The sequence below is a fragment of the Panthera uncia genome, chromosome C2 (genome assembly GCF_023721935.1).
Source record: "Panthera uncia isolate 11264 chromosome C2, Puncia_PCG_1.0, whole genome shotgun sequence".
In the NCBI taxonomy this organism is placed as follows: domain Eukaryota; kingdom Metazoa; phylum Chordata; class Mammalia; order Carnivora; family Felidae; genus Panthera; species Panthera uncia.
In genome coordinates this window covers 64,888,697-64,907,880 of record NC_064810.1, presented here as the reverse complement: position 1 = coordinate 64,907,880, position 19,184 = coordinate 64,888,697, and the positions used below count along the sequence as shown (strand labels likewise).

At 39.9% G+C, this 19,184-nt stretch overlaps 1 protein-coding gene across 1 annotated transcript in view; it reads left to right on the top strand.

Moving 5' to 3' along the window:
* The window catches only part of GPR156 (G protein-coupled receptor 156), a 144,555-nt gene that overhangs the window by 5,917 nt on the left and 119,454 nt on the right, over nucleotides 1-19,184 (top strand). Inside the window, exon 2 of the mRNA XM_049629177.1 lies at nucleotides 8,384-8,438. The gene's annotated coding sequence lies outside the window, so the exon portion shown is untranslated. The remainder of the gene's footprint in view (nucleotides 1-8,383; nucleotides 8,439-19,184) is intronic.

The following is a 19,184-nucleotide window of genomic DNA, read 5'->3' as shown; positions in this document are numbered from 1 at the left end:
AGCCATCCAGGCACCCCAGTGCCATAGCTTTCTTACGCCTGCTGCAGATGGCAGTGGAAGGTCTCAGACAAGTTCACACAGGCACAAGCACAGAAAATGACAGCTATGTCATGACTTAGGCCTTGCCAACAGCAACTGTCAGTCACATCCTTATTTCTAAGATACTAAAATATGAAAAAACATACATCCCCAAATTGGTGAAAAAGAGTAGTACAAAACCAGAAAACTATACACTAATCTCACATATGGAATGTAGGTGAAAACATTATAGATAAGGTATTAGCAACTGGAATCCTCCAGTGTTTCAAAAGAATAATGATCAAACTCCAGACCCTCAATTCTGAGGAGACGTTGGGTAATTAACAGGAAGAAGAACTGAGTGAAGATAGTCAAGCCATGAGTAGCACAGTGCTGGTGTCACTTTTTTAGAAAAACAGTACTTGACCAGGGCTGGAAGTACAATCCTAGTTCAGTCATTTAGCATCCATGCAATTTGGATCAGTTCATGTCATTCTCTGGGTCTCAGTGTCCTCAAGTAAAGGTGGACATACCCAGGGTCCTTTCAGGCTCTGATGTTCTCAGCATCCATGGGTCTAGGACAGTGTCTCATCCACCAAGAATCCAGCCCGGGTTTTGCATGGAACTCTGTGCAAGTCAAACCCTTGGTTACTCAGGTAGAAAACTGGTCACACTGCCCAATAAATCCTCCTGCTCTTTAATTTCACACAACAGTGCAGAGTCTAATCACAACTCGGATGGAAATAAAAAATTACCAGGCTGCCCTCCTCAACTTATTCCAGACAAACATGCATGTCCTGGCTCCTTTCTGAACCCCCCATAAAAGACTCAGTAGGCCTCATGTGCAATAGGCTTCAATGAGAGTCACAAGACAAGGCATTGAATTTGTTTTTACTGCCTCCTCAGAGCTCTCCCACACACTCTCTCTTCCTGCAGCTCTTTATTTTCCTCTTGATACTTCTTATATTTAAAATAAATTTACATGTATTTGTTTACTTTTTTATTGTGGAAAAATATACATAACATAAAACTTGCCATTTTGACCATTTTCAAGTTTACAGTTCAGTAACATCAAGTACATTCACCTTGTTGTACAACCTATTTACTTAATTCTTCATTAAAAAAAATTACCATATGCCTTTAGAAACAAACTCAAATAGCATCTAAAGTTATCAAGTGAAATATAAGTCTCCCAGTCATTCATTTCAAAAGAAATAACTCTTAAGTTTCTTTTGGATCCTTCCAGAAACATTTTTAATTTGTATACCAGCACATTGTGCTGCCCCTTGCTTTTTTCATTTAACAAAATATCTTGGAGCTGTTTTATGTCAATTCATACAGATCTTGTTTTAAATATGAGATTATGAGACAATTGATTTAATCAGTATCCTACTGATAGCATTGTGTTGTTTCTAGTTTTTGTTGCTGTTGTTTCTCTCACAACTGTTGGTTTTGCTATTACAAATAATGCTGCAATAACCATCCTTATATATATAACTTGTCATTTATTACCTACTACACCTGTCATCTCAACTCCTAACTGTGGAATTGCAGGATCAAAGGGAATGTGCATGTAATTGGTTTATTTTTTTGAAGACTCTCTTCTTGGTAGAGTATAAACATGAAGTAGTTTTGTTTTACCAATTGTCACTTTTTTTTTATGTTTATTTATTTCGAGAGAGAGAGAGAGCATGTGCAAGCAGGGGAGGGGCAGAGAGAGAGGAAGGAGAGAGAATGCCAAGCAGGCTCCATGCTGTCAGCACAGAGCCTGATGTGGGGCTTTATCCCACGAACCGTGAGGGGAAACCAAGAGTTGGATGCTTAACCAACTGAGTCACCCAGGTGCCCCTGACAATCATCACTTTTAATGATGTTATACTGAATACACTTCAGGATCTTAAGGGTGTCTTGAGAAAATTCCATACGTTTCCAGTCCATTTAAAACTTCAAAGCTGATTCAAAGCTCTACCTTCCCTTGAGAGACCTAGGAGCTCCTTCAATGATAGAAATGGAATGGAGTCAAGGTAAAAGGCAAACGCCTCTTGACTTTAAATATCTTGGCTGTGCTGCTTCTCTGGCTAAGCCAGGCAGATAGTTGATGTTATTTGTGTGGCAGGCATCAAAATGTTGAGTTCTTTGAAGGGGTCTGGTGAAGCCTCCCTCTCTGCTGCATAGCTCCCCTGACAAAGATGATCTGGCTCCAACTCAACCTTCTATTCATTCCCCACCTTAGCTTCTAATACAGGGCCACTGGGGTCCTTCATTCCACGGCTATTGCTCTCCAAATAGGTAACCTTCTTGGATGGAGTACTGGCTAGATAATTCAAGTACAGATACTTTCTGTAGGATCCTCTCAATACGTAGGACAAACAAGTGTCCTTGCCACACTACATCATGGAAAGCCAGCTGCTATACACTTTCTCCAATTCTTTTTCCCATATTAGGTAGGCACAGGGGAAAATAGACCTGTATATGCCTAAGCAGACCTCATTTGGAAATGAAATGTTTATCTCCCTTTCTTTCTGGTGTCCCTAATTTCTATTAATGATTCTCTTGGCATCCCCACTCACTTGGATTCGGGGAAGGGAAAGCACTCATCCTTCTGTCACCCAAGGAAAGGCAAAACCTCTCACCATGATCACTGTAGTCTATTATCAGAAGACCACTATTGACCATTTCTCCCATTCTTCCTGTCTTCTTAAATAGACTCAGAATGCTGTTGAGGTGGTTGTGGTGGTGGTGGTGGTGGTGGTGCCACTTTTACTTCCTTCCAGAAGCTCTACGGAGGTGTTTGACCCTATCTCAAAGTGATCAGTTGATGGTTCTCTGGAAAATGTATACGTATCTAGTTTTTCTTACCTAGTGTCTTGTGGTGTCAACTTTCAGTTTTAAATGCAATTTATGAACAGAAGTCCCTCTCAATTTATTGTTACATTCATTTAGCTACTTACAAATTACTCTCTAAAAAGTAATGCCATCAACAGCATATGGGAATGCCTGGTTTGCCCAAGCTCTCCCTAACATTCCCTTAACATTTCTGAAGACAAAACTTTTTAGCAAAACCAAACCTCACAACTTTCTTTGTCTTCTACAAAAGGAGGAAGAAAAAGAAGCCAGATTGGAAATTCAGAATACTGATCCCCCTGCTATCATATGAGTATTTCCTGTGTAGATGTTGGACTATTTTGTGTGGATTTGCTTGACCTCTAATAATTAGCTACAGAGTAATGTCTTAGTTCTGCTAGCCTGAGAGCAGGTACTACCAGAAGGCAGTGCACCTGTTGTGAACATAGGGCCTGCAGGGTAGAGGAGAAACCATGACTCCTTGAGGCCAATGTTGAGGTGCTTAGGGAGAGACCTCAAGGGGACTGTGTAATAAAAAATTTGGCTGGCCTTTGCCGCTGGGTCCTGAGAGGTAATCTCTAAATCCCTGGAATTTTTGGAGTAATAGGAGAGACTTTCTTATTCATGGTCAGTCCCTCAGACCATACGTGATAGTTTTTGTTAGCAAGGTGACTCATGATGGGCCCCTAGATCATTTATGCTAATGAGATGTCTTAGGATGGAGGCTAGCTATCCCAGATGGTTGGGGTTTTAAGTGATGTGATATCAATTCAACTTCTAGAAAAGGGAGAGGTCTGGAGATTGAGTTCAGCTACATGGTAATGATTCAATCATGGCTATATAATGAAATACCAGTTAAAACTCTGGACACCAAAGCTCAAGTAAGCTTTCCTCTGCTGTGTGTATTATCACACATAGACGTGTTGTCCAGGAAGGCAATATGTCCTTGAGGATGATGGGAGCTTGAGATCTTCCCAACCTGCCCTACATGTCTCTTCTTTTGGCTGATTTTGCTTTGTATCCTTTTACTATAATAAAAACTATAAGTATAGCACTTTCTTGAATTCTCTAAGTCATCCTAAAATATTATCAAACCTGAGAGGATAGTGGGAACACCAAAATTTGTAGCCATCAGGTTAAAAGTTGGCCTGAGCACCCCTGAACTTACAGCCGGTATCTAAAGTGAAGGCCGTCTTGTGGAGGACTATGCCATTAACCTGTAAAGTTTAGCCTAATTCTGGGTAGTTGGTGTCAGAACTCATTATAGGGAGGTAGAATCTAGGCAAAAGCTGGAAACTTGAAGTTCACTCACCCTTATTCTTGTGGAGAATCTATTTCCATGACACAAAGAATTAAAGAAATTAACTTCCATCAGTTCTTCTCTTCATTACTGAAGAGTCAAACATCCCTGTGGCTTAGCGAATAGATTGTCCACCTGCAATGTCCTGTCCTATCTCCACTCCAAAAACTTGGCCCAAAGGGCTAATTCTGTAGGCCAAGGTAAGAGAATAGTAGGTTCATAAGGAACCATAAGTTATTCAACTTTGTGTCCCTCTCTGAGAACCTACAACAGTTCTTCTCTATGATAGTTACTCAAAATAATAATAGTAGTAATAATAATAATTTAATGAAACTCAGGAAGGTCCACATAGAGTGGCCAAAGGGCTTGAGAATAATCCATTTTACGGGTTAAAAAAAGAATAGACCAGGCCAAAACAATTATGACTAAAAGGAGATGCGATAAAAGTTTATGAAATAATGAGGGTTTGGATGAGCTAACCAGAGAGTGCTCATTCTCTGTTAAATTTCACAGTATTTAAATCTTGAAGCAGGAAAATTTAATACAAGCACTATACACAGTGGGTAATGGACTAAGAAAACCCATTACTCAGAGAAATAGTGCAAGTTGAAAATAATCAAAAGGGCTTAGAGGAAACTCAAGAGGAATCAACCAAAATAGATTATTTCCTAAGAAAAAAATTAAAATTTTGAATATTTGGGGCACCTGGGTAGCTCAGTCAGTTAAGTGTCCGACTCTTGATCTTGACTCAGGTCATGATCTCACAGTTCATGAGTTCAACCCCCATGTTGGGCTCTGCTCTGACAGAGTGGAGTGTGCTTGGGATTCTCTCTCTCTCTCTCTCTCTCTCCCCTCTCTATCTTTCTCTCTGTCCCTCTCTCACTTGTGCTCTCTCTCTGTCCTCTCTCAAAATAAATAAATAAACTTTAAACAAAATTTAGAAGATTTATCATAACTTTCTGAGGTCATGGAGCAGAGCCAAGCATTCACACGATATGTGCTTAGGATTCACTCTAAAAGTAGAGCCCTCAGTCTAGTGGATATGGAGATGACTCAGTCACATCTCCCAAAAGGAGGGGACCCATTACATCAGATCCTGGCTTAGCCTATTTAGGATTCTCTGGGGCTCATTCAGTTGCCCAGTCATGCTGAACTCTGTGTCTTGCCCTCAGATGTCAGTTTATATCTCCTAGAAGAAATCCTTTCAGTCCTCCCTACTGAGTCCCTGACAAACTTCCATTTCAACTGTCACTCTCACATACTCTGGTGGGAAGGGATATGGGACAAATTTTGGCAATTTGTCATCATGTACTGAGGAATCCAGCCCCAGGCCAACATCCTATGTGTGATATTTCAGACCCCATCATAAGAAATTAAAAGGCTTTGCCTGTCTGGCTACATAGGTAGAAGCTGCCTTCCCCATGCCAGACTTGATGCATTGCCAAAGCATGGCAATTTTCTGGCAGAAGTCACAGTCAAGGACTCAGCCCTCTTTCTCCCCACCCAAACCAGCCATGCTCATGTACATATCTATATTCCTAACCAAAAAGGCTCCAGATAGAGCCCTCTTTATTGGGCTTGGTTGAGACACTTTACTCCACTTTGACTCCATACCTTTCCATTACTATCCCTTCCCTCCCTCTCCCTCCCCCTGGCCCACAGGTCCATAAAAAGGCGGGAGCCTTTTGTTCAGGTATTCTTGACAGTAAGATGATTCCCCTCATATGTACTGCATTCACCTGGAGAGCTTTTTAAATATGTTCATTAACAAGCTAAATGCCAAGCAATAAGAATTATGAAACTAAATTTTGGTGCATCTATAAGATGTTTCAATAGCTTTACAATAAACATCTCTAATTTTTATAATCAGAAAAATATGTAAAAACATTTTAATACAATAAATTATATGTATATGTGAGAGTATTATATGCATAGCAAAAAGTCTGAAAGAATATTAAAACACTGACTGTGAGTGGTGCCTGGGTGATTCAGTCGGTTGTCTGACCCTTGATTCTGGCTGAGGTCATGATTTCATGGTTCGTGGGATCAAGTTCTGCATGGGGCTCTGCGCTGACAGTGTGGAGCCTGGTTGGGATTCTCTCTCTCTCCCTCTCTCTCTGCCCCTCCCCTGCTCACGTTCTCTTTCTTGCTCCCAAAATAAATAAATAAACTTTTAAAAAAATTGTTGATGGTTATTTCTGGGTGTTGTGAGTAGAGCTGATTTTTATTTTGCTATTTTTTCTATTCAATATTCTTTGAGATTTTTACAATAAATATATGATTTTATAATAAGAAAAACTTTTAAAACTGCTTTAATTTTAGGACTTTCAGTTTCATTCTTAACAATCCCAAATGCCCTGCCCTGGGCTTGCCTACAGCTCCAGGGTTCCCACCATGGAAATGCAGTGTTTCACAATCAGAGGCAGCTTAGTTAAAGGCAAAAAAGACAAAAAATCCCATTCACAAAAGACCACACATTTTATGATTTCATTCATAAGGAATCCCAGAATAGGGAAATCTATAGAGAGAGAAAGTATATTAATGGTTTCTTCAGGTGAAGGGTTGGTGGGGAGGGGAAATGAGGACTAGGCGGTGATAGACAGCTAAAGAGTATGGGATTTCTTCCATTGTTTTTACTTATATATTTTCTTTTATGTTTTATACCATTTATGTTGGTGAGTATATACTATAGTGGTCTAAAGGAATTTTACATTTCAAGAAAGTTCAATAACTATCAGAGCCATGCTGCTTCATTATTCCCATTTCCCAGATAAGGAAACATGCTAGGGAGCAAGTAGTGTGTTGGTTGCACGGCTCGCAAGTAGAGGCAAGAAGCCTCTCTGTTGCTGCAGCTCACCCTCTCTCTGCACGTGAACTTTAGTTGTGCTGGAGATGGGCTAGAAACGCTTTTTCTCTCAAGGGCCTCTTCATGATGGCCCCATCTTTAAAAAAAATTGTGGTAAAATGTACACAACAAAATTTACCACTTTAGCCATTTTTAAGTTATACGATTCTGTAGCATTAAGCACACTCACACTTTTGTGCATCCATCACCATCATCCCTCTCCAGAACTTTTTCATCTTCCCCAATTGAAACTCAATACCCATTAAACAATAACTCCTTATTCTTCTCTCCCTTTCCCACAACGCCTGGTAACCACCATTCTACTTCTGTCTCTATGAGTTTGACTACTCTAGGTCACTCACATGAGTGGAATCACACAATATTTGTCATTTCATGATTAGCTTCTTTCACTTAGCATGATATCTTCAAGGTTCATCCATGTTGTACCATGAGTCAGTTTTTCATCCCTTTATAAGGCTGATTAATATTCCATCGTATGCATACACCATGTTTGTTTATATCTGGTGATGGACTCTTGAGTTGCTTCTACCTTTTGCCTGCTATGAACATGAGGATACAAATAATGGGTTCAGGTCCCTAAGTTCAATTCTTTGGGGCATATACACAGAATTGGAATTGCTGGATCAGATGGTAAGTCTACATTTCATTCTCACCAGATGTTTTTTTTTCCCCCTGAGGTAATGAAATTACCCTAAAGTTGGTGATGCTGCACATATCTGTGAATATATTAAAAATTACTGAATTATAAAGTTTAAGTGGGTGAATTGTATGTTATTGAATAAATAAATAAACCTTTTTTTTTACATTTTTTTTACATTTATTTATTTTTGAGAGACAGAGAGACAGAGCACAAGTGGGGGAGAGGCAGAGAGAGAGAAGGAGACAGAATCTGAAGCAGGCTTCAGGCTCTGAGCTGTCAGCACGGAGCCCGATGCCAGGCTCAAAGTCACAAACCGCAAGATCATGACCTGAGCCAAAGTCAGATGCTTAACTGACTGAGCCACCCAGGCGCCCCAAACCTGTTTTTCTTAAGAAAAAAAAAAAAAAAAAAAAAAAACAAAAAAAACAACCAACACATTTGCTTAAGAATGCCAAGGTTGACCTCTTCTCAACTTTCATCCCCCAAAAAGGCTGCACAAGCAGCAGTCTTCCCAACCTCAAAGGACTGGCACTTTACATCGACTGTGTTGGATTCAGGACATCTAGTTTCGGGGAGTCTGGTGCTTATTAAAACTCTCCCTCTGGCTGCGTGGGGCCACGGTGCATTAAACATTTGGTGACTAAGGTGGGTTGGAGAATGTCCATTTTATTAATTTAATTATTCTTAATACAATGTTTACTTTTGTTTCCCACAGGTGTTCCCCTCTACATCTTGTTCCTGCCTGTCCCATGGAACTCACTGTCTGACAAGTAAGGCCTAGGAGACAGGTTCCCTGCTAAGACTCATAATGGCAATGCTTTCCATTGGTCTCCCATCATTCCAGCAAGCACTAACAAAAGACGTCTCTTACCTTTTAAAGGCTAGTTGGGGGTTGAAAATTTAACCTAAAAGTCATTTAAGTGCATGACTGTAACATGAAAAAAAAAACACACCAAAACCCTTTACAATAATCTAGTAATTACTGTGACTCAGTTCCCCTGGTTCATACAAGACCAGTATCCATACATGTAAAGACCAGAAAGCTTCCCACTCACTTTATAGGAAATTATTTAATTTGGGTTCCTGAAACTGTTCTTACTCATTGTGTTATTGGAATTCTGGAGAGACTCTGCCTTTCTTGGTCAAAGATGATCCTGTTGCTGCTTTTATTTCTTAGGATGATTTCTCACTCTGGCATCATCTTTAAGTATTTTTTAGGTATGCTTCCAGTGTTCATACAAATATTCATTTCATCTCTCTGAACTTTTCTTCATTTTTAAAATAAAGAATTTGAACTAGAGTTTCTCTAAAAGCTTTGCCAGTTTTGATATTCTGTGCTTACATACCAAGTAAATTATAGAGGAAAGTATTTATTTGGTGGACATTTTTTTTCTCTTAAGGAGTTTAGTGTCCATTGGGACCCTTTTTTTCCTACCCAGGGTCATAGACACTTACCCATAGGCTCTATTACCTCTGATTAGCCAGCAATCAGGAAACCACACAATTGGTTCCAATATACCTGTCCAGTTATCTCCCAGTGTTCTCCTTAAAGATCTCCCCAGTTCTCTCAAAGTGGACTGCTTGTCTTCATTCCTGCCTCCAAGTTCATGATCATGTTGTTCCCTCTACTTGGACTATCTTCTCCTATCTCTGCCTTTTAAGATTCTACCCTTCTTAGACTAGGTCAGTTTCCCTTTCTCTGTGAAAATTTCTTTTTATGGTCCTTGAGAGCAGAAACCATGAAGATATATCTTTGTATCTTCAGCATCTGTCACCTTAAGCCAGAAAAAAATTTCAAAATATTGGATGATAGTATCTCTTTTGAATTGTTGTTATTTGTGTGAATGTCTTACACTACAAAACTACAAATTTCTTGAGGGCAGGGACCATGTACATAATCCTCTGACCTCTTCATAGCTCTTAGCAGGATATTGTACAGAATGAACACCAATAAATAGAGTCTGAGAATGAGAATAATATGAGAATTATTCCCTCTTACTTCCGAGTTCTGAACAACAAAAATATCACTCCAGGAATCATATAATAATCCAAATATCAGTTTTTATGGTAATGCTAGATTAAAGAACACAGCCTGGATTAGAAGCCAAAATGAGTTTCATACTCCTCCTTCCCAAATTGAACTTAACCATATTGAACCAAGCATAGGCAGAACTTGTACAACCACAGGCTATCTACAGAAGGAGGGTTTTCCCCAGTTAGTCTACCATACAAAGAAAAGAAGAATGCATATATCCTATGGGAAACATCATTAAAAAAAAAAAAAAAGCCAAGCAGGGATTTGGCCATGTGAATGCAGTGATCCTTTTTCTAAAACAATCATACAAACCAATCTACCTCCCATGAGAGACAACAGGTGGGAAGTGAAAATAGGAAGGATTGTAGACTTCTCCCTAACACTTCCAAGAAATTAGAAGGACTATGTAAGAAAACATGGAAAGGGAGAGGTTGGTATCTCTTACACTTGATAAATATTTATTGAAAAAACAACAAAAGAATAAATGCCATTCTGACAGGAGTCCATTCTTAGAATGTAGCATTCACAAACTACCCACAGCCTTCTAAGTACCAGTGCAAGCTGGAGACAGCCTTTGGAGGTCAGTTTGAGGCCAGGCAGGGAGCATCTCAAGAACTTGAGCTGGGTGCTGAGTCTCAATGCCTGTTGCTACTAATTGGCTAAAAAGGATGAAGCCTGGGGATTCTATGACTTTCAGGTGAATTTCAAGGCAAAAATTCTGGAGACTTATTTTAATTTTCAAATGAAACAAAATGAAAAGGGAGTTAAGATGAGGAATCAGGAAGGTGAAAAATAGAAGTTACCTTTTTCATGAGAAGGGTTAGCATGGGGGACAGGAAGAGGGGATCTTTAGGGCTTAACCTAGTCAGAGTTCCACTGCTAATTCCAGTTCATTGATTCAGTGTTCTGGGTTTCAAGTAATACCAGGAGAGTCTACAGCAAGAACAATGACTCTGCCTATCCCAAACACATCTGCCAGTCTGATGCAGGATGTCTTTCTTTCTGATCTACCTTGAATCCCCCATTCCAATTAAGTAGAACCCTTAATGTCACAAATCATTCTGACAGAAATTTTATCTTCAGAAAGTTTCCATTAAAACATGCATGGATGTGTTCTCTAGCCTCTTCAAGGTCTCTGTAGTAACATCTCAATTTATAATTCAGCTGGGTGCCCAAGTAATTCCAGGTTATGAGACAGATATTTCACAAGTTACCTTTAAGCAATAGCCCAGAGTAACATTAAGACTTAAATTTAGGGGCGCCTGGGTGGCTCAGTTGGTTAAGTGTCCAACTTCGGCTCAGGTCATGATCTCACAGTTTGCGAGTTGGAGCTCCACGTTGGGCTCTGTGCTGGCAGCTCAGAAGCTGGAGCCTGCTTCAGATTCTGTGTCTCCCTCTCTCTCTCTGCCCCTTCCCCCGCTCGCGCTCTGTCTCACTCTCTCTCAAAAATAAGTAAACATTTTTTAAAAGTTTAAATTTCCCCAAAACCTTGTGAAATTGAAGTTCAATTCAACATTCATTGTTGGAAGAAGAGAAGTATTAAATATGATAGAAACATTCAATAAAAAGTAATATCAATTACTCTAAACATGGAAACTATTAAGCGTTTCTGTTAAAATTGGTAATGAAACAGGAAATTTCCCATCATTGCTGTTCACTATTGTTTTGTAGAGTTGGAAAATGCAAAAAAATGAGAAAAAATGTTAAATTATTGTAAATACTGGGAAAATACTAAATTATTTGGTTTTGATATGATTGTTTATCTAGAATTTTTGAAAGACTCTATTAAAAAACATAATGGAGTTAAAATAAAGTTGGATAAGATGGCTGGACATCAAATAACTTTTTAAACCTAATTTTTCGGGGCGCCTGGGTGGCGCAGTCGGTTGGGCGTCCGACTTCAGCCAGGTCACAATCTCGCAGTCCGTGAGTTCGAGCCCCGCGTCAGGCTCTGGGCTGATGGCTCAGAGCCTGGAGCCTGTTTCCGATTCTGTGTCTCCCTCTCTCTCTGCCCCTCCCCCGTTCATGCTCTGTCTCTCTCTGTCCCAAAAATAAATAAATGTTGAAAAAAAAAATTTTAAAAAATAAATAAATAAATAAACCTAATTTTTCATATATAAGCCAACTATGTAAATGGGAAAAATATTACCCTCAAAATAGTGACAAAACTATAAAATACTTAGCGATAGGTTAACTAGAATGCGAGAAGCATTCCAGAATAGTGGAAAAGGGCCTCCAAAAATCCACATCTTCATAAAAGCAACAAGAACACTTACAAAAAATTGCCAAAATCAACGTTTTCAGAACTGTGGAAATTAATTTTAAAAACCTGCAACAATCCAAAGAATATTTATTCAAATAGAGTGGCTGAATCTCAATAAGAACAATAAGCTTTCTAGCATCTTAACTTATTCTATTCCCAGTTGCCTCACCACAGTCCTGCAGTAGATTGAAAGACCAACAGCCTTACAACTATGATAGCTGTGGAAAGCAGCAGTCTAGCAGCCAATGGAGGGTGTATAATGGAGCTGGAGCTCTCCCCAAAGCCCCATCCAAACAGCCCATAATCACAGAACTGTCATTATGTGACCATCTGATACCTCCCAGAAAAAGTCCCATTCATAGGGCTTATCTTTATCTGACCTGGCTCAGACCTTAGTCACTGAGAGAAGCTCTATCCCAAGGGTGTTCGTCAAAAATGATCAGTGACAATTTTTTAATATCACAGCCTCTTGACATAGCAGAACAAGTTGAGGAGAATATGAGACTGGCCTAAAAAAAAAAAAACTTAAAAGAAAAATCTGGAGAATGAAACGTTTTTTAGGGGGATTTGAAGAGTTCTCACATGTTTCTGGAGATGTAGAAGGCCAAATATATATGCAGAGCTGTGTGCATACCCAGAAAAGACCTGAGAAGACCCTTCCACTTTCACTTCTGGGTGACCTGGAGACTCTGAAATGCAGGAGGTGAAGGCTAAATCAGAGTTGTAAACTGATAGAGCATTAAAGTCTTGCCCCAACACACACACACACACACACACACACACACACACACACACACCTCTTCACCAAAGGATGGAAAACTTATTGTTTCAAAGCATTGAAGGAAATCTATATTTAATCAGCTGACTACTGAGCTAACTGAGCAGAAACTTCAGTGACATCACAGGACAAAAAACACAGACTTCACAAAATAAGCCAAGGAAGTCACTAAACAAGCAAACAACAGCAATAGTTACAGCAACAACAACAACAAAAAAATAAAATAAACAACAACAACCCTTGAAGCTGGTGAAGGAAATCAGATTTACAGAGTTGTTACAATATATAATTTAATGTGCCCAATTTTTCAACAAAAAAATTATGAGACACACAAAGAAATAGGAAAGTATGGCCCATACACAGGGAGAGGAAAAGCAGTCAAAAGAAACTATTCCTGAGGAAGTCCAGATTTTAAACTTACTAGACAAAGTTTTCAAGTCAGCTTTACAGATACAGTCAAAGAATAAAAGGAAATTGTATGTAAAGAATTAAAAGAAAGAATGAGAATAATGTCTCACAAAATAGAGAATATGAATAAAGAGACAGAAATTATTAAAAAGAACCAAGTAGAAATTCTGGAGTTGAAAATTACAATAATTGAAATGACAAATTCACAAGAGAAGCTTAACAGGTTTAACAGGTAGAAGAAGGAATCTGCAAACTTGAAGATAAATCAATTGAGATAATCCAGTCTGAAGAACAAAAAGAAGGAAAAAAAATGAACAAAGCCTCAAAGACTTTGTGTGACACAATCAAGTGTACCAACATAAGCATCTTGGGACTCTCAGAAGAACAGAGGAAAGGAAGGGCAAAAACAATGTTTGAGGAAACAATGGCTTAAAACTTCCCAAATTTGAAAAGAAGCTCAACACACTCTAAGTACAATAAGTACAAAATAATCCATACCTGAATACATCATAGTCAAACTGTAGAAAAGCAGACAGATTCTTTAAAGCATAAAGAGAAAAATGGTTCTTCAAATACAAGGAAGCCTCAACAAGATAACAGATGACTTTTCACCAGAAACTATGGAGGTTAGAAGGCAGTGGGGTGATAAAGTGCAGAAAGAAAAAACCATCAACCAAGAATTCTGCATCTAGCAATCATGTCCTTCAAAAATGACGGAGAGAGTCAATCATTCCAAGAAAACAAAACCAGACAGTTTGTGGTTTGCAGACCTGACCCACAACAAATGCTAAAAGGAGTCCTTAGGTTAAAATAAAAGGTTACTTACTAGACAGTAACTAGAATCCACATGAAGAAAATTATAAAACTGTGTTGATGGGCTTATAATGTATAAAATAACACAAATAATATTTTGTAAAAATAATAGTACAAAAGAGAGAGGAGGGAATGGAGCTTTGTTGGAGCAAGATATTGTACGCTATGAAAATGAATTTGGTATTACTCCAAATAGATTAAGTTCACATGTTAATTACAATACCCAGAGCAACCACTAAGAAAATAATTAAATATATAAAATTAAAAACAACAGGGTATATCTGAGGATTTTAGTGCCGGAATTAAGGACAATCATTTTAAGATAATGCCAACCTAAAATTCAGTATTCAAATTCCTGCAACGGGGAGACCATTTGTTCTAGTATGGGTTATTACCACTATTGTGGTCAAAAAAGAGTGGAGTTCCAAGATTGGCAGACCTCTAGAATTTCATGGGAGGGACAGCAGGAGGCATTTTCCCAAAGGAGTGAATTTGGGGCAGAAAAAAATAAACAATAACTACTAAATGTGTTAACACTTTGCTAAACACAATTTTGATGATCAAAATAGTCTATTTAATGTGACTCTGACAGATAACAATATATAGAAAATTTGTGCTATAATATAAACACAAATACATTTGTGAACGGGGCAAAGTGGATTAATAGTGACTGAGTATGGCATTAAGAAGTAGGACGATATAACAATTCTGGAATAAATTATGAAATACTGAAATAGAAGATTGGTTTCCCAAGGAAGTTGCAAAATCCATTTGGTTTCCTAAGTAATGTATTGTCTCTAATCCTAAGGCATGTGAAATTAATTTGATGTCAACTTGAATAAGTTGTAGTTGATTTTTAAAATTCCAGGGGCGCCTGGGTGGCGCAGTCGGTTAAGCGTCCGACTTCAGCCAGGTCACGATCTCGCGGTCCGTGAGTTCGAGCCCCGCGTCAGGCTCTGGGCTGATGGCTCGGAGCCTGGAGCCTGCTTCCAATTCTGTGTCTCCCTCTCTCTCTGACCCTCCCCTGTTCATGCTCTGTCTCTCTCTGTCCCAAAAATAAATAAAAAACGTTGAAAAAAAAATTTTTTAAAAAATAAAATTCCAAATAAAGTTAAAAGATAAACAAGAGATTGGGGAAAGTACATGCAACACATACAACATATTAAAGAGTTACCATCTGTAATGTATAAGCAATTCTTACACTTTGAAAAGACAAAGACCAGTAACTCAAGAAGAAAAATGAATTAAGGTATATGAAAAAGCAATTACAGAACAGAAAATCCAAAGCAGGAGAAAATAGCTTCACTAGTAATCAGTGAAATACAAATAATGGAACAACAAACTACCTCTATTCACTTATCAGGATGGCTAAAGCTATACAGAGCAAATTGTTACAGCCTTTTAGAAGGCAACCTATTTAACATTTTAAATAGACAGATCTCATATTTAGGAATTAATCCCTCAGAAATTAAAGTATCAAGCCATTTGGATATACATATACAGATGTTTATTGAAACATTCATGGCAGTGGCAATTTTTTTTAAAGAATTTGAATGCCATGAATAGAGGAACTTGTAAACAAATTTTGGTATATCTTAAACACTATGCAGCCTTTAAAATAAAAGAGTGAATTCAAGTAATACTAGTTGAATTGGAGGGATTTTAAGACTCCTTATTTACTGAGAAAAGCAAGAAGCACGGAAGTCTATGACACCTTATTCTGTAAAATAAATAAAAAGAACAACAAAAAACAACTCTCTATATAGGAAGGAAGTTATGTTGGCATGCTTAACTTTTTCAATAATTTGAGAGTGAGGGAGAGTAGTAAGGGGGAGAGTCAGGTAAGAAAAGATTAGAAAAGAGTGTATATGAAAGAAAATATAGCACACACAAAATAATTCCATGTGGGCCTATATAGATGAACATGTGCATAAAGAGATGCATGAATATATGATCACTGAAATATTAACAGTGGTTCTTTCAGGGCGTGGGGTTTTATTTCCTTTCTTATACTTTTATGTACTTGAATTTTTATAATAAGCACACAGCTTATATACAACCAAAGAATAGTTATTTATTTTAAAATGTGTGTGTGGCCAATTGCCATGGGGGATGAAGATGAGTCAGAAACACACCCTGCCTTGCAGGCCCTGACAGTGAGGAGACAGGAGGACACAACCAGCTATAACATACAGCTGAACTTAGTGTTGTAACAGAAACACAGGGTGCTGGGAAAGAGACATTCATTGATCTCACAGATCTGACTGGGAAGATCTGGAAGAACTTCATTAAAGTAGAAGGCATTTGAGTTGGATCTTGAAGGTCTGGGAGCAATTCAACAGGCAAAGATGGGGATAAAGGGAAATCCAGGATAAGGGGAGAGTGAGCAAAATAAACAGTGGCATTAAAAATCCAGGGGGAATTCACAGAGGAGCAATTGACAATGAGAAATCAGAATGAAATCCTGGGGCACCTGGGTGGCTCAGTCGGTTAAGCGTCCGACTTTGGCTCAGGTCATGATCTCACGGTTTGTGAGTTAGAGCCCCACGTAGGGCTCTGTGCTGACAGCTGAGAGCCTGGAGCCTGCTTCAGATTCTGTGTCTCTCTATCCCTCGGCCCCCTCTTCTGCTCATGGTTTGTGTCTCTCTGTCTCTCAATAATAAATAATTGTTAAAAAAAAAAAAAAAGAATGAAATCCTGCCATTTGCAACACTGTAAATCGAATTGGAGGGTATTATGCTAAGTGAAACAAGCCAGTCAGAGAAAGACAGATATCATATGTTTTCACTCATATGTGGAACTTGAGAAACTTAACAGAAGACCATGGGGGAAGGGAAGGGGAAAAATAGTTTCAAACAGAGAGGGAGGCAAACCATAAAAGACTCTTAAATACAGAGCACAAACTGAGGGTTGATGGGGGGCGGAGAGGGGGAAATGGGTGATGGGCATTGAGGAGGACACTTCTTGGGATGAGTGGGTATTGTATGTAAGTGATGGATCACAGGAATCTACCCCCAAAACCAAAACCAAGAGCGCACCGTATACACTGCATGTTAGTTAACTTGACAAATACACACACACACACACACACACACACACACACACACATACAAAGAGGAGCAATTGACTCAGCTTCATATAACTGGAACACAGGTGTTAAGTAAACAGAAGGTAGGAAGCTTGTTCACAGTTGTGAAAGTAGTTTAGTTTAGACTATATTCCAATTGCAGAGGGGAGTTACTGCAAGTTTGGCAACAGTGGGATGGGGTGGGCAGTAGGTAGGAGGAATGTTTTGTTTGTTTTATTAGGAGAGTGACATTCTTAGGTCTGTGTCGGAGGTGAGGAGAGACAGGAGGCAAGAAAACCAGTTAGGAAACTATTAAAGTGATTCAGCCCAAGGTAATAAAAGTCTAACAAGAGCAGCAACATGGGTATGTGGAGGAGGGGAAAGACTCCAGAATCATTTCTGAGGTAAGTAGTGCAGTCCTTGGTGAAAGATGGAAAACCTTCTGTGTCTGGCAAGTGAGGAGTTGGGAATACTCCTATCCAAGAAAGAGAATGCTGGAACTCCAGGTGGGAACCACATTCAAAGAAAGATTCCAGTATCTTGCAGAATGCAGAGGGGATGGTGAGAATAATGAGCTTACAAGCATAGAGAAGTTCTGAGGTAAAATAAAAGCTCCACAGAGACCAAAAAGACAAATCCTCAATGTAGAACCACGGAGCCAAAGATGTGGTTCTGCTCTCTGCAGTCAGCTGTCCTAAGGAAAAGAGGAACCCCAAAACCTTCTTAACTACAGCAACACCAAGGAGGAGGATCAGATGGGTCCCCCTCAGTTTCTTCATGTTCCAAATGAAAGTATCTGGGGGCAAAGAATGAGAGCTCTGGAAAGAGTCCTGAATACAACTTCAGACCTAATTCTTGCTCTTGGGCAAGAGATAACTCTTGGCATTCCCCTTTTCCTCTTATATCCCCCCTTAGTAAAACCCCTCCTGTGAAAAGAATTCTTCTGGTTAAGTAACACTGTGTATGAGAGATCTAGGAATGTCACCGCGGACTTGTTGGGGTGGGAGTGGCCCCAGCTGGCTTTCCTCCCTGACTCCGTGGCCAGCCAAGGGTTTCCTCAAGGCAGTGGTAAAAATGTGGCATTTCCCAACCAGCATAAATACGTCTGAGATTTTAAAATAAAACGAAAATATGAAAAGTCTAAACAGTTTCCAGAGACCCTTTCCTGATCTCTCACCCTATGACTTCTTCAGGGTATTTTTTTTTTAATTTAATTTTATTTTTTTAACGTTTATTTATTTTTTGAGACAGACATGAACGGGGGAGGGGCAGAGAGAGAGGGAGACACAGAATCGGAAGCAGGCTCCAGGCTCTGAGCCATCAGCCCAGAGCCCGACGCGGGGCTTGAACTCCCAGACAGCGAGATCGTGACCTGAGCCGAAGTCAGACGCTTAACCGACTGAGCCACCCAGGCGCCCCTCTTCAGGGTATTTTAGACACAAAGGCTCACACACCTTTGAATAGAGGGACATCTCATTTGTGGCTTCCTTTTAACATTTCTGGAAAAGGTAATGTTCTCGTCTTTTTTTTAATGTTTATTTATTTATTTTGAGAGAGAGTCAGAGAGCACAAATGGGGGAAGGAAAGAGAGAGAGAGAGAGACAGACAGAGAGAGAGAGAGAGAGAGAGAGAGAATCCAAAGCGGGCTCCAGGCTCTGAGCTGTCCGCACACAGCCTGACACGGGGCTCAAACCCACAAACCGTGAAATCACCATATGAGCCAAAGTCTGCTGCTTAACCGACTGAGCCACCCAGGTGCCCCAACTTCGTCTTTCTGACTATGATATGAGTACAAACTCAACGTAAAGACTTTGGAAAACCTAGAGAGCATAAAATAAGAACACTACTTGGTTGACTCCATCCCAGAAATAAAAAAGGGAACTTCTGCATGGAATCCTTCCAGCCTTGTTCCTGTCGAGTTTGGGCCAGAGGGCCGGGCCGAGGCGGCTAGGGTAATGCTCCCGCCGACCGAGGGTCGGAGCTGGACGGCAGGAGGAGGGCGGCGGAGCGGGCGGCAGACCGCGAGGCCCGCCGGGAGCGCGGCGCGCCCGGTTCGCGAATCCGTGCGTCCTTGCCGTGCGGGCCTCCCGGGCCGAGCGCGGGGTCCGGCGCGCCACGCGGGGCGGCGCCAGGGGAGGGGCGGGAGGCGCGG